This window comes from Buteo buteo, chromosome 5 (genome assembly GCF_964188355.1).
Source record: "Buteo buteo chromosome 5, bButBut1.hap1.1, whole genome shotgun sequence".
NCBI lineage: Eukaryota > Metazoa > Chordata > Aves > Accipitriformes > Accipitridae > Buteo > Buteo buteo.
This window is the reverse complement of record NC_134175.1, coordinates 14,308,492-14,322,245: the sequence shown is the minus strand read 5'-3', so window position 1 is coordinate 14,322,245 and position 13,754 is coordinate 14,308,492. Positions and strand designations below refer to the sequence as shown.

General features: G+C 36.9%; 1 protein-coding gene across 1 annotated transcript in view; it reads left to right on the top strand.

Annotated features, from left to right (window-relative positions):
* SPAG16 (sperm associated antigen 16) overlaps positions 1 to 13,754 on the top strand; it is a 447,435-nt gene that overhangs the window by 183,716 nt on the left and 249,965 nt on the right. The gene's annotated exons all lie outside the window — the stretch shown is intronic.

The following is a 13,754-nucleotide window of genomic DNA, read 5'->3' as shown; positions in this document are numbered from 1 at the left end:
GCCCCTTAGTAGACAGACACTGCCCATTCCTTTGGTAAACTGGCAAGATCACTTAAGAAGAAGAAAGCCTGTAGATGTCTGTAGCTGGTATTTTATATAATATAGAGGTAAGCAGACAAGGAAGATAAGGCCATCGCAAAGAATCTGGAGTAATTATTTTAACCTGTGTTCATGTGGTTCCCACATGGGAATCCTTCCTTGTGGGGGATTTAGCACAATATCTATCTGAAATCTAAATGTCTCCTAGGAGATCATGGGATTATGTAGCATGGAATAAATGGACAAAAGGAATAGTAATGAGTCGCCAAGATCAGATCCTATTGACTCAAGAACTGGAGCCAAAACAGCTTAACTACTAACTGTGATGCATAATGTCTTCCTTAATACTTCCTTAGTACTTGAGAACTAGAAGTAGCAAATACGAGCTCTGAGCTGACCTTTACTGCTCAGAATAATGTTTTTGAGATTGTGATAGGTGGCTGTATGAGAACATCAGCTCAGCACTTAGTAGTGGCCAAAAAAGTAAATCAAACATTAAGAGTTCTTAAGAACGGAATAGAGAATAAAGCAGGGGACATCACTGAATAAATCTATGTTTTGCCAACAACAGAAAATAGTTTGTATAGTTCTGGTCCCCACATCTCAAGAACAATATAGTGGATTCATAAGGTGTCCAGAGAATAGCAACAGGGTTGCCAGTTGCTGCTTTATAAGGAATACCCAAGTACGCCAGGGTTCTTCAGCCTGGAACACAGGTGGCTATAGAGTCATGAATGGTTTAGGGAGAGTGGAAAGGGGTTGGTGGCTTTTTTGGTGGTGTTTTTGTTTTGGTTTGGGGTTTTTTTACTGTCTCTTCTAACACAAGAACTAGGAGATAAGAAATTAAACCAACAGGAGGTGTGTTGAAAGCAAACACAAAAGAGTGGTTCTTCTTGCATCTATCCATTGTGGATATTTGCAAGAGGCTCAACAGGAGATTAGACAAATCTCATGGAACAGAAACACTTCTGAAGTTCACAGAAAATGTATCTGGCTCAAGAAGTCTCCGAGCTGCAAGTGGCTGACAGCTGGGAGGTAACAGTTTCCTATTCTTTCTCCCCTAGACATCCACCTTTGGCAAGTATGAGAAACAGGATAGAGGGTTATGTGGATCTTTAATCAGAGCAGTAGCACTGTTTGCTAGTACGTTCAAGCATTATGAGCAATAGTATCTTAATAAGACTACATTTAAGGAATACACTTGGTTATCATCAGTAATTAATTTTAATTTTTAAAAATTAATATTCTCTTCTTTGGAAACTGCATGGATGGCACATTTTCATTTGCACACTGAAAGCACTATGGTGAATGCATGGAAGATGTATTTTGTTTTCATCTGTGAGAGCAGAATGGTGGTATCATTTTTCACGCTAACAGGTTTTCTTTAAAGCAGTAACAGTCAGCTTGCTATATTTTTCATCAATCCATTGCAGGCTGTGTCGCTCCTTCACATTTCTTTTAAATAACAAGATCTTATTAATAAAATTAATGTGGATCATCTTACTTTCTTGGTCTGAAATAATCTGCCTATCATAGTAAGTGATCTGAGTCCTTCTTAAAATGATGAACTTTTACTGAAGTTTCACCACTTTTGCTTAATTATCTCCATAACCCATTGACTGAAAGATGTATGTTTTGTGTGTTATAATAGACCTTGGGGTCTTCCAGCAGGGTATTTAATTCAGATGGTGCCTTTTCTATTTGTAAGAAGAAAGGAGAGCTCAGGAATTCGCAAAGTGTTGCATTATATTTTAAAAACAAACAAACCCAAAACAGATTGGCATTGTAGTATAGAAGCTTACACTCGTTTTTCACAGATCAAATGAGAATAAGTAAATTTGCATTAACTATAATGCCTGAACTAGCAGCACAGCTACTTTAAATTCAGAAGAGAGACAAAGCAGATATTCATATCTAAGTGTCAGGGTAAGAACATTTCCAGGTGGAAAGTGGAAATTAATGGAGCTATGATGATTCACGGCAGCTCATATATTTGTGTTTATAGTTTGTTTTCCTGCATCACTCAGTTAAAGGAATTAAGGTTGTATTTTGTTTCTCCTTTTCAGCTGGTTAGCAATTCTACTTAAATTTTGTGAATGTGATTTCACAGAATCTATTACCATTAGCCTGAAAATAGCTTTTTGTTTTAATTTCTGGGATTGTTATAGTTTAGACCTAGTTTTTTTCCTCTTGTATGTGTAAGTCATACTGCTTGTTTCTTTAGGAACTAAAATAAAAATAAATGTAATAACTCCTGAATGAATTGAGGCCATGAAAATGTGTATGATGATGAACTGGTATGGAGATCCTCATCATTCCATAGGTGGATCTGGGAATATAAGCTGTATGGCTTGACTGGTCTGTGGTATACTGGTCTATGACATAGTATCCCTTAAAGAGGTAATGTATCCAAGAGACTTGCTGGGTTTATTGAATTGAGAGACAAGAGTAGAGAAACAGCCTTCTGAAAGTATTAAAAATGATGATTTTTGTAATTTCTCATATTAAAAAGTGCTTGCCATTTAGCAATTCTAGGGAAACTGTTACTTTTTAAAAACTACTGGCTGGAGGTGGTAAATCAATTAACCTTTTTTCCCTGGTAAGTAATCCCAAGAGTGTGAATTTATACAGGTTTTCACTTTTAGGCTTGCATTTACCAGTGACCCCATGGTGAGGTTCTTTTTCCTAACAATAGAAATGCTTTTTTATCAGTTATTTAGCTACTAGTGGAAAACAGCCTGTAGTATTTAATCTGAGTTTGCTTATAAAAGTCAATGAAGCAGCTGTTCTCTCTTTTTTTTTTTTTACAAATGAATGAAGAAACTACTGTATTTATGATCAAAAATTTCCCTTGTCCATTTCCTTATATTAGGTTTGTACTTGTTTTATTATGAACAGAATAGAGAAAAATGAAATTACACAAGGAGAAGAACCTATTATCCTGGTTATTCTATTAGCTTTTTTAAAAACAGAGCAGTGTTAAACATTTGGGTAAGAACTTGACTAATTTAAAGATGGCCTTAGAATGGACACAAGTAACAAGTAGCAAGCTATATAGAGTTAACTAGGTTTTCTTAGAAGTACTAAGATCCTTCCAATACCAAGGTGAAATTTGAAAAGATAGGGGAGAGATGCAGAAAGCTTGTATGCATCCTATTAGCTACCTCCTCTTTGTTTTCCTTTTCTACTGAGGCTAATAAGACTGTCAGATTGATGTAAAACTTCTTGCTAGTTAAATTACAGCATGTAGATTTACATTAGTATAAAGCGTTGAAATGAAAAACAGCCCATTGCAGAGCTGGTGAATTTTGTTTTATTTTTACAGCTGGTTTTCTTACAAACTTTGTTAGAAGTTTTTTTGAGAAAAAGAAATACATACTGTGTGAAAAATGAGAGGTTTTAAAATAAAGAAAGAGAGAACATTTTTACCTTTCCCATTATAGTATCTAGGAATATAGAAATTACATTCAGAAAAAAATGTATTGCTATAAAGGTCAGACATAGTTTCTTGGTTTTTGTTTTGTTTTTAAGGAAGCCTGGAATGTGCAAGAATTCTGAAAAATTAGAATAAATTCCTTTTTGTTATATAAGAAAACAAAAAATTTCCTATTCTTGCAATTACTTGCTTGTGTGAGTAACGGCTAGTAGAGTAATTAATAATATAGCCCTTTTTCCATCAAAATGAAGTAATTTTATTTTAAGATTTACTTGAATCTTTTTTATTCTGTTAACTTTGCGAAAAATTAGTAAATTAACTATAAGCTAAATTGCTAAGTATGTCTTTTAAAAATCGGCATTCATTTAACAAAACTTCTCATGCAAGTTAACTTGTGAAAACATGTATCCCTTTCAATGATGAAGATGGAATGTATGTGAGTGTCAGCTATTTCAGGAGGAAAAAAGAAGAGCAAATGTGAGGCTTGGCTGGATCGTAAATTTAGTAAAATTTAGGACTAAAGAAAAGATGCTTGTTTTCTTATCACTTCCTCAGGAAAATTCAATCTGAAAACACGTATTTCAGTCTGAATTAATAATTTCAGAGCTTCTGTTTGGGTGAAAAGTAGTTTTTTGAGGTGAATACCCAAAATGTTTACTAGTGAGATACTTGAATTATGCATGTAGTGTTAAACAGGATGGACGAATCCAAAGTTGATGGTGTAGTTAATTCAGATGACACAGCATCCTGAGGTTTGGCTGCAAGCACGTATGAGAAATAGTGGATTGGGAAATGATGATAGAAAGTTAATACTTTAAAACCAGAAGAGCAGTAATAGAGTATTATGTAATAGCACTAATCCATAAAACTTCTTTGATCCAACAGTACAGCATTCATTATTTTAAACGTTATGAAATATAATTTTTAAATTTCAAGATTGTGGCATAAAAAATTAATTACAATAATGCAGATTACAGAATTTAAAACAATGACTTTTAACCCTCCTTTGTCGTAAAGACTCCTTAAAACTTCCAATCCACATGGCATTTCCTGTAGAATTTATGTCTGTCTGGATTGTGGAATAGCACAGATGAATTGCTTTCGCTTGTGGCTTTATACATAAAGGCTCCTTAGAACTAGACTGTTGGTTCCCTTGGCTTCACTGACCACAGGAAAAAATAACTTGTCGAAAAGATGTAGCAGCACATGATTTTATGCTCTTCTGTTAGCTTGTGAGGCTAAAATTACTGTATCTTGTGAGCTTTAACTAGAATGTGCATATATGAAATAAACTGCAACAGCAGTGGTAAAAAAAGTGTTTTATTCTCTGCAGAAACATAGAGATCAAAAAGACTGCATTAAATAGAGGAGGAACAAAAATGTATTACAGCATAAATTCCATGGGCAACATGTTTTTCTTATTTTTTTTATACAAAGGGGTCTGTGGTTTTTCTGAGCACAGATGGCTTAAAAAGTGTGCCACCCAATAACCAGAGACTGCTGGGAAGAAGGAATCCTTGTCCTGTTGATAGCACAATTGAAAGTCCTTCAGTGAAATAAGGTATCTTTGAAGTGACTATCTTCTTAACTTCTCACTTAGCACATCAAAGTAGGGAATGGATGCCTTTATTTCTTGTAAATGCAAATTATGGCTCTTGATTGTGTGAAGCCTTGCTTCAAAACCTTGCAGATATCCCAGCTGATTTTGTGATGGTGAATGTTTTGTCATTGGTAATACAGGAATAGCTTTCAGTTTTTAATGGAAGTGGTGTACTTTGGTGATCTCACTGCAGCAAATTGCATATGGAAATTGATTTCTCACCAGAGCTTCCTCTTATGGTGTTTATGTTATCACCCTGAAAAGTACTAAACAAAAACTTAAGCGTTTTTCTTCTTTATCATAATACCAAGATCACAGAATGAATATTGCAGACAGTTTAATGTTCAAAATATCTGGTTTTCTGTTGTTCTTCTGTAAGGTATTATTAAATTTTCCCAGTGACACTTAAAATAGTTGTATGATAAATTGCAGTATTTTGGTTAAATGATATTTATTAACTTTTTTGGCATTTTAGTTGGTTTTCCTGATCTCTGTGTTGCATCAGGTACATGTTGATCTTGTTTTCTTCCTGTGATCTCTTTTTAGTACTACAACTGTTGGCGTGGAAGTCTGCTGCTTAGCATGGCTTGGCAAAAGGCAAAGAATAGTATGTGTTTTGCTACTTTTGTTTATCACAATGTCTAGATTGTGGCATCATACATGTATGCAATAGTCCTCTTAAAGGGATGTTACAAACCTCATCATCAAGCTTTCTGAAAATGCAAGGGAAGGCTTGACTGCTTGTAAAGCAGTGTTATCTGTCTCCAAATGATGGGTGGCTTGATGAGGCGAGTAGAGCAAGCAAGCTGGAATGGTGCCCAAACATTGTAAAGGATGGCCTCATTTTTTAGCCCAGTAGTCCATTCTGCAGTACAGATGGTTGCAGTAACTGCATGGTAAGCCTTTCCTCTGTCGGAAATGGATGAGTCTCCAGAATTCTACTCTTTGCTATAAAATGGCATGTATAATACATCCCAATGAATCTTTACATCCAAAGAAGTGGAGGAATTATAGGAACCTTTGATCCTTTTCCTTTAGAACCTCTTGTCTTGGGAGGGGGCATTGTAACTGGAAGTAGCTTTCTCACCACTGCAGATGTCAATGCCTGTGTTGAAGATCTGGCTTGTTACATGAGAAATGTTGTCTGTACAATCTGGGGAGAGGTAGAGAAGGGAGTACACATTCCCTAAAACTGCAGAAAGCAGAAGCACTAAAGAAACTAGGAAAAAAAACCCCAAACAAAACCTCCAACATGTAATAACAATGAGGGGATAATTAGTCTTGTTGCCTGAATAGCAAAGGATCATCAATGGAGGGCTCTCCAGGTACAACAAACAATGTCTTTTGTATCCATCCATAGTGGAGGAACACTGACATAATGGCAGATCAGCTGAGCAGAAAGCTGTTTAGCCAAGGAAATTTTCGATGAACTAGACAATATTTACGTGGATAGTAAGATCACTTGGCTTTCAAGTGTCAGTAGAAAATATCAAAACCTATCCTACTTTTCTGCAGAGACTAATAAATGAGCTCTGTAGTCAATGCTGCAATCACAATTATTGTCTATATGTCTTCATACGGTACAATAGTGCTACAGTATATACCTCTGAGCTCTGCTATTCCACACAGCTCCTTTTGATGTACAGCTATAAGGGCCATTAATGCTCTGACTGCACTTTGATGCTGTGTAGGTCCCAGTATACAAGAGCTCAAGTTCCTTATCTCAGAGTGCTTAGTCATTTTCTGAAGGTATAATTTAGTTGTTTAATTACCCATAGCTGGATACTAAAATGATTCTACTCATTTGTCTGTCTTCTTGGAAAGTTTGGCTGAACTGGTGTAGTTCTGGGTATGATCTGCTGCGAAGTACACAAATGTGGAGATAGCAGTTGATTTCTGGGCTGCTTCCATCTCCTGCCAGCATTGCCAGCTCTGGCTTTCAAAGAAGATCTTGCCAAAGTTCTAAAATGTGAAAGGAAGGAATTGAAGATCTTAAAAAAAAAAAAAAAGACTTTCCCCCCCTCTGTTTTTCTTCACTAATGAGTCAGTGCTCTGCTTTGAATTTAAATATTATGATGAGCCATCCTAACACTGGTGCCAACAGACAACAAACACATAAAATGCTAACAAAGATGAATTGCAGCTTAAATGCCCCATATTTCAGGACATAATTCTGACCTCTCTGCTTTGCTTAGTGAAGATGATCACTGATCTGGTGTGTTACAAAAATTCATTACCTTTCTTTTGAGCTCAGTCTTAATACTACTTCATCCAGATATGGTGATGGAAAGTCAGCTAACTGGCAGAATTTATTTCTTTTATGCTAAGAACATGAACTGATAATAGCATGGAACCTCTGCAGCAAGTTGTAAAGTGTGTATGAAATTACAAAATAAAATCTATGCTCAGGCCACAGAATGATGGCTTCAGTCTCTTAGGCTTTGTGGTGTTTATTGCACTATTCATTTTGGATCCTGAAATGGAAAGTCCAAAAACCAGTGAAGCAAGAAATCCAGAACTTTTTTTTTAATATCCTATGTTTAGATTTCTGCCTTGTTATCCTAAATACCCTTCTAGCTATCTTTTTTGAGTTTTCAGGAAGGCATGCTTAATCTTTTAATCAGTTAAAATAGTGGCAAAATAAACTGTTTTAAAATTATAATTTCATATTCCATGTAGTTACTGCAAAGCGAGAGGTCACAGGAAGAATGTACAATAGTAGTAGTCAATAAAAAACATTCACTGACTCCCATCAGTCAGTGTTTTGGTGCTGGCTTAAGCAGGTAGAACAAGTTACCAAAGTGATCAGTGACAGCTTCCAGGTAACTTACATGATGAATATACGCTAACTCTGACTTTTATGTAGTCATATAGCCCAGTGTTCAGAGACACTTAAAGATACAAACTAATTCCTTGCCTGGCTTGATGCATTTTCATCATCTTTCTGGATGGGCAAAGTGATTCAGCTGTGAATTTGCAGTTAAGTTCTTGAAAATAATGCCTGAAGGAATGGCATGGGGCAGGGGAGCTAGAGAAAATCCTGATATGGGGTGGGGGGTGGGGGGGAACCAACAACAAAACCTGGAGACACATCTGTTAAGATTGAAAGTCTGTCCTGGGGTAAATAACCCCACACATCAGTACAGGCTGGAAGCCAGCCTAGTCGCAGCCCTGCTGGAAAAGATGCAGTTGAATACGAGCCAGCCATGTGCGGTCATCCCAGCATACTGGGCTGTACTGGGTGAACTGTGGCTGGTAGATACAAGGGAAGCAGTTGTCCTCCCTTCACCTTGGTGCTGGTGAGGCCACACTTGAAAAACTACATCCAGTTTTGGGCCTCTCACGTCTAAATGGGTTTTGAGAAACCAGAGACCATCTAGCAGGTGGCTACTAAAATGAGTAGGGTTATAGGGCACACAACCTGGAAAGAGAAGTTGAGAGAGCTGGTCTTCTTTAGTTATCCACAAAAAGGAGACTGAAGAGGGACTTCAGCTGACATACAACTACTCTAGGGGGGTTACAAACACGGTGGGGCCAAACTCCTTCTAATAGTGGCAGATGATAAAATGGGACTGTGACCACAAGATGTAGCTTAGGTGGTGCAGACTGCACACCAGAAAACACCTTATCACCAGGATGATAGTGCAGCCCAGAAATGGGTACCCAGAGATGTGGTAGAAACTCTACTCTTGGAGGTTTCCAAGAGCTGGCTAGAGTAAGCCACACCAGTGTTGGTGATAGTCCTGCCTCAGTCAGGAGTCTGGACTAGAGACATCTGTTCCTACCTTTATGTGATTCTACGAAAAAACCCCCACAGCAATCTATTTTATTACTTAGCAACTGATTAAATTTAACAAAGTGTGTATAGAAGACAAATCTTAGTAAGCATCAGCAGAAAAACAAGGCAAAGCACATGTTTCTTCTCTGTATGTAGCTCACAAAGGAAGCTTTGCAAATTGCTAATAACTGTATCAGGATATGACTCCTTCATTTGCATTTGTACTTCAATTAATTTTGTGATTTAATTCTTGCACTTCTGAATATTTCAGTGTATCTCAGTGAAGGGAAAATCTTTTTTGAGGACACAGCTCTTTGGGGTTCCAGTAAGTTTCTACAAATACACGTGCTATCAGTATTTCTACTTTGAGAATTACTTCTCTATAGTTGTGTTTGAAGTAGCACCATTATCATTCACATTTCTCAGTGTTTGCACCAACGGATTTGTAATGTAGTAGTCAAAGCCAAGAGTCCCACTAGCAAACAGCTAGTACTTTCTGGTGTAATTTCTTGAGCTATGTGTATTATTTCTTATTCTGATCTCGTATTTCTATGCCTGTTTTTTACTTAACATGTTGCTTTATTTTAATGCCTACTCAAATTAACTGAAGATGCTATTTGTGCTTATTTACTGTTAAATTCATGTAATGTACTCAACAGCTTTTTGAGTAATCCTGGGGAAGGAAAAGAAGCATTGAAGATATTTTAGGTTTACTATCACTTTCATTCTAAGATTGAAAGATAAGTCCTTGCTAGATAAGCATCACAGTGATGTTAAATAGTTTTTTCACAGGTGTTCATATAGTTGTGTGTTGTTTGTAAACCATCCCAGAGTTTGTGCTGGCTTGCTGTAAGCCGAAATGCAACTGGCTGCCTGACTCACTTGGAACTTGTACATCCTCAGGAGGTTTGGTCCTTATTTGATAACTTGATTCCTCTGAGGCAGTAGAGAAATAAGTGAAGGCAAAGCTTCACTCATTATTGGTAAATTGTCAGTTGACAAGCAAGTTGCTGCTGTGTTGGAACAATCTAATTGGTAGGGCACTAATAAGTAGGTGAAGTTTGCTAAGAAAACATCAAGACAAAACGTCACTAGCTCATTTTTTTAATATAAAAACCAGTAGGGTGCAGGTTCTTATACCAAAACATGCTATAAATACAAACTCATGCTATATGCATAGCGCATGAGCTCTATATACTTGTGCTGTATGTGCTATACATGCTTGCATTTTATTTCTGTTTTCTCATATACTTAGTTGCCTGTATTCGCCCTGTAAGAGGAAAGCAGAACCAAGTGTCCCCTCATATTGTAAAGAAGTACTGCTGCGCTGCATCCTTCCGCCAGCCCCGACCGCGCTCGTTAGCTCGCCTGCGATTTGTTCCAGGATAGGGCTCTCCTGGTGCTGGAGGCCCTCTGTCTGGGGGTCGAACTGGATCAACTGCTGTTTAATTAGTAAATTCCATTTTCTGTCATTCTGTCTTGTTGCTTGGATTTTACACTGAGCCCTTCACTCAGTTCAGCCTCCTCAATCACAGATCACTTGCGGGGGGGGGGGGGATATCTTTCCTTGGTATTTATTAACTTCTTTGCTGCCTAATAAATGACTGCCCCTGGGTGGCTTAAGCATTGTTTTAAACAGCAAATGTCTTAAATGCAAATAGGTTTGGTGTTGCTCTGTCCTTTCTGCTTGCTTTTTACCAGGCTGGAGCTTGCTTACTCATAGTGAATTATGTGACCTGATGAGACATGCCATTTTTTATTTTAAATAGATAAGGTGTAGTGCAGATGAGGATACTCTTAACTGCAGGAAAGCAAAGCCAGTAGTTCCAGCCATACCGCCAGCTTGGTTTTCAGTGCCTCTGTCTGCATTAGCAAGTTTTGTGGGTCAGTGGGAATGAATTTGAAACTATTGGTGTCAGTAAATGAATTAGTTTAGTGGCTGTGGTACCAGGAGACTTTTTTTTTTTCTCTTGTTTGCAATATGACAAATAATAGGAAAACTCTGTGCTGCTTTGTTTGTTTGTTTGAGTTTGCCTCTGTAATGTACTCCTTCCTTGTGTTCTCCGTGGGTGTGTTTTCCCTTCAGATACTCTCCTCTATTTGAGGGTTCTGTTTGGGCTAGCATCTCTGTTAATGCATATCTATCAGTAATTGAGTTTCAACTTTTTAAATGCTTTTAGTATAATCACAGTTTCCAGTGTTGTCAGAATTAAAATAAGTTTCAAAAGTCAAGGGAGAAAGGCTGTTTGTTCTCTAAAGCTGAAGATCCTAAAATTTGACTTTGAAACTAATGATTACATGTTGGTTTCAAATTGCCAACTGTGTTACTTGCTACTCTGCAAGATTCTTGCAGGGACAGATGGGTATGGCTAACACGAAGATTAAAGGAGTTAAAGGGATCTTCTGTTCTAAGTTCAGAAAATGGATGTAGAAAATAACAGCCTTTAAAAGATGGAAACTCAAATGTTCATTTAAATTAACAAACCTTGGAGAAATACTTTCTTCCAAAAGTAATGAGAAGGGCTCTTTTAACACTTAATCAGAAAAGGTTGTTGACCTGCAAAAGAAACCATGGCAGCTGCAACCATTTGGAGATTTTAAAAGGGTATCAGTGAAGGTCAGCACATAACGGGCTTCCTCTAGTCTTAGATAAAGAATGTTTTTCACTGAGGGTTTTAGATTACTTTTTGTATCATTAAGAATATGTGTAGTTTACATTCATATTGTTCCCCTAAAAATGTCAGAATAGAAATGTAGCATTTTCTGAAACTTCCTGAAAAAGCCAAAATGCTATACATTAGAAAATGCTATACGTTAGAAAAGAAGGAAAAAAATAAATAAATCTATGTGTAAAAGGTATCTACACCCACAAGTGTTCCTTGGCATGAATGCTGGGACCCAAAGGAGTTGAAAGAAACTGAGAACCATTATGATAAGCCAGAAGTGACTGGGCTTTTAAGCAGTAATGTTTTTCTTTTCAAGTAAAGCAGGGGACAAAATAGATTTGACTGGCTCTTCCCAGTGTGAGAAGAGGTCAAAAGCTTTGGGTGGGTTACTTCTACTGACTCTGGTTAGTGCCGTTGTAGCCTGTACATTGGGGAAAGATCCACACTACGTAATGTGTATGATCTCTTTCTGGAGAGAGAGAATTGTAATAATACCCCTGTATAAAGGAAAAACATCACTGAGAAGCAGAATGTGTTTTCTTTTAAAGAAAAAAAAAAGGGGGGGAGGGGGGATTAAGACTGAATTTGGGGGGAGGGGAAGAGAGAGATGTCAGAATACACAAGGGTCATAGGTGTGTGCTAGGTATGCATATATAAATTTTAAGATGAGGACCATGTAGAGCTCTGCTCACCTGAATGACCACATTAAAGATGATGTCTGTTAAAGGCTTTGATCAAAGCTAAATTTTTCCATTCTGTTCTAGAGTGTTTCTTTCAATTGCAGGTTTGAACAAGGTCCATTTGCTGCAACGTGTAGCAATTTGTATGCCTCAGAGCATCTGATGAAGCTTTCCTTCAGCAGCATGAAAGCAGAAAAAACACCTTTCAAAGCTATAGAGTGCTATTGGTGTTTTTATAATTCAATCAAGGAGATCCAACTTTTGTCTGTACGCAAGCCAAGGACTTATTCCAAGAATTGAGCTGCTCCACCTAGAATAATTTTGTTACTATCTGCAGCTAGCAATTGAGGAGAAATATTACAATAGTATTACTATATTGTTACTATACTAGCAATGGTTGTAACTATTGCTTATAGCATATAAGGAAATTATTAGTTGACTGATTGAGGACTGATTTTGGCAGGTCCTGTAGGCATTGCTTATTCCCTTCATTTGTATCAGAAAGGAAGAAAGCAAATGTCTTTCATCTCAAAAAGCTTACCCTAACTTTTATGTGCCATTTTATGGTCATTTGTAGACCAGGCTAGCAAGCTGGTGAATCGGTGGCAGCTAAATGACGGTCAAATTATTGCCCTTTTCATCTCCTTCAATTTATATTCCATCGTGGCAAAAGTAGTGCAGTGGAATTTGGTTTTGAGAAGTAAAATTATATACATACAGGAACAGGATGGTAGATAAGAAATTGCAAACTGGGATTGTTAATTTATCTTGTGATCTGCACAAAGTCAATGATACTGGGGCCAAAGATGGGATTCTTGATACGATAATTAACATGTCATTATTAGGATGGATTTTCAACATTATCTTTGCTTTTTGAAGGAGAAGGGCAGGTGGAAGGAAAGGTGAAGGTAGGTTTCATATTAATTTCGGTATGTTTTACAGTACAGATCGTACAAAGGTTTTATATTCAGCAATAAATTATTATTATTATTATTATTACTTATTACTATTTAAAACCTAAAGGAACAAAGTTTAGATTTTTTTTTTTTGCTGTGAAAATACATGGCAAATTGCAGTTCTTCCTGAAAGTTTATTACAATTTGTCTAACTAAAATTTGCAGCCATTATCACTAAGAAATCTACAATGTTCTCTTAACAAAAAAAGCCTGAATCTCTCCCTGTGTATTGAAATTCAAGTGAAAAGTTGATTGTTACCTGTCAGAGTTTTTTTGTTTGACATCCTTTGGAAACCGGGCATCTTGACTCTCCTAGGGAAGAGCAAGAGCTGAGTGGAATATTAATTCAGAATATTTCTATATTGTCTCACTATTTATCTGTTTTCTGCAGGAGTGCATGATTTGATTCTTTGGGGATGGAGCATATTTTTTTATGCTAGAGAAGGATAAGATTATTTTGCAACTTTGGCTTTACCCATTTACTCAGATCACATTAGTTTTAATTTGGATTTTCATGTTTGCTTGCTTCCTCCACTCTGTTACTGTGTAAATGTTGGCTAGAATGAGGTTTTATAAGTAGATCATGTTCCGTTTCCACA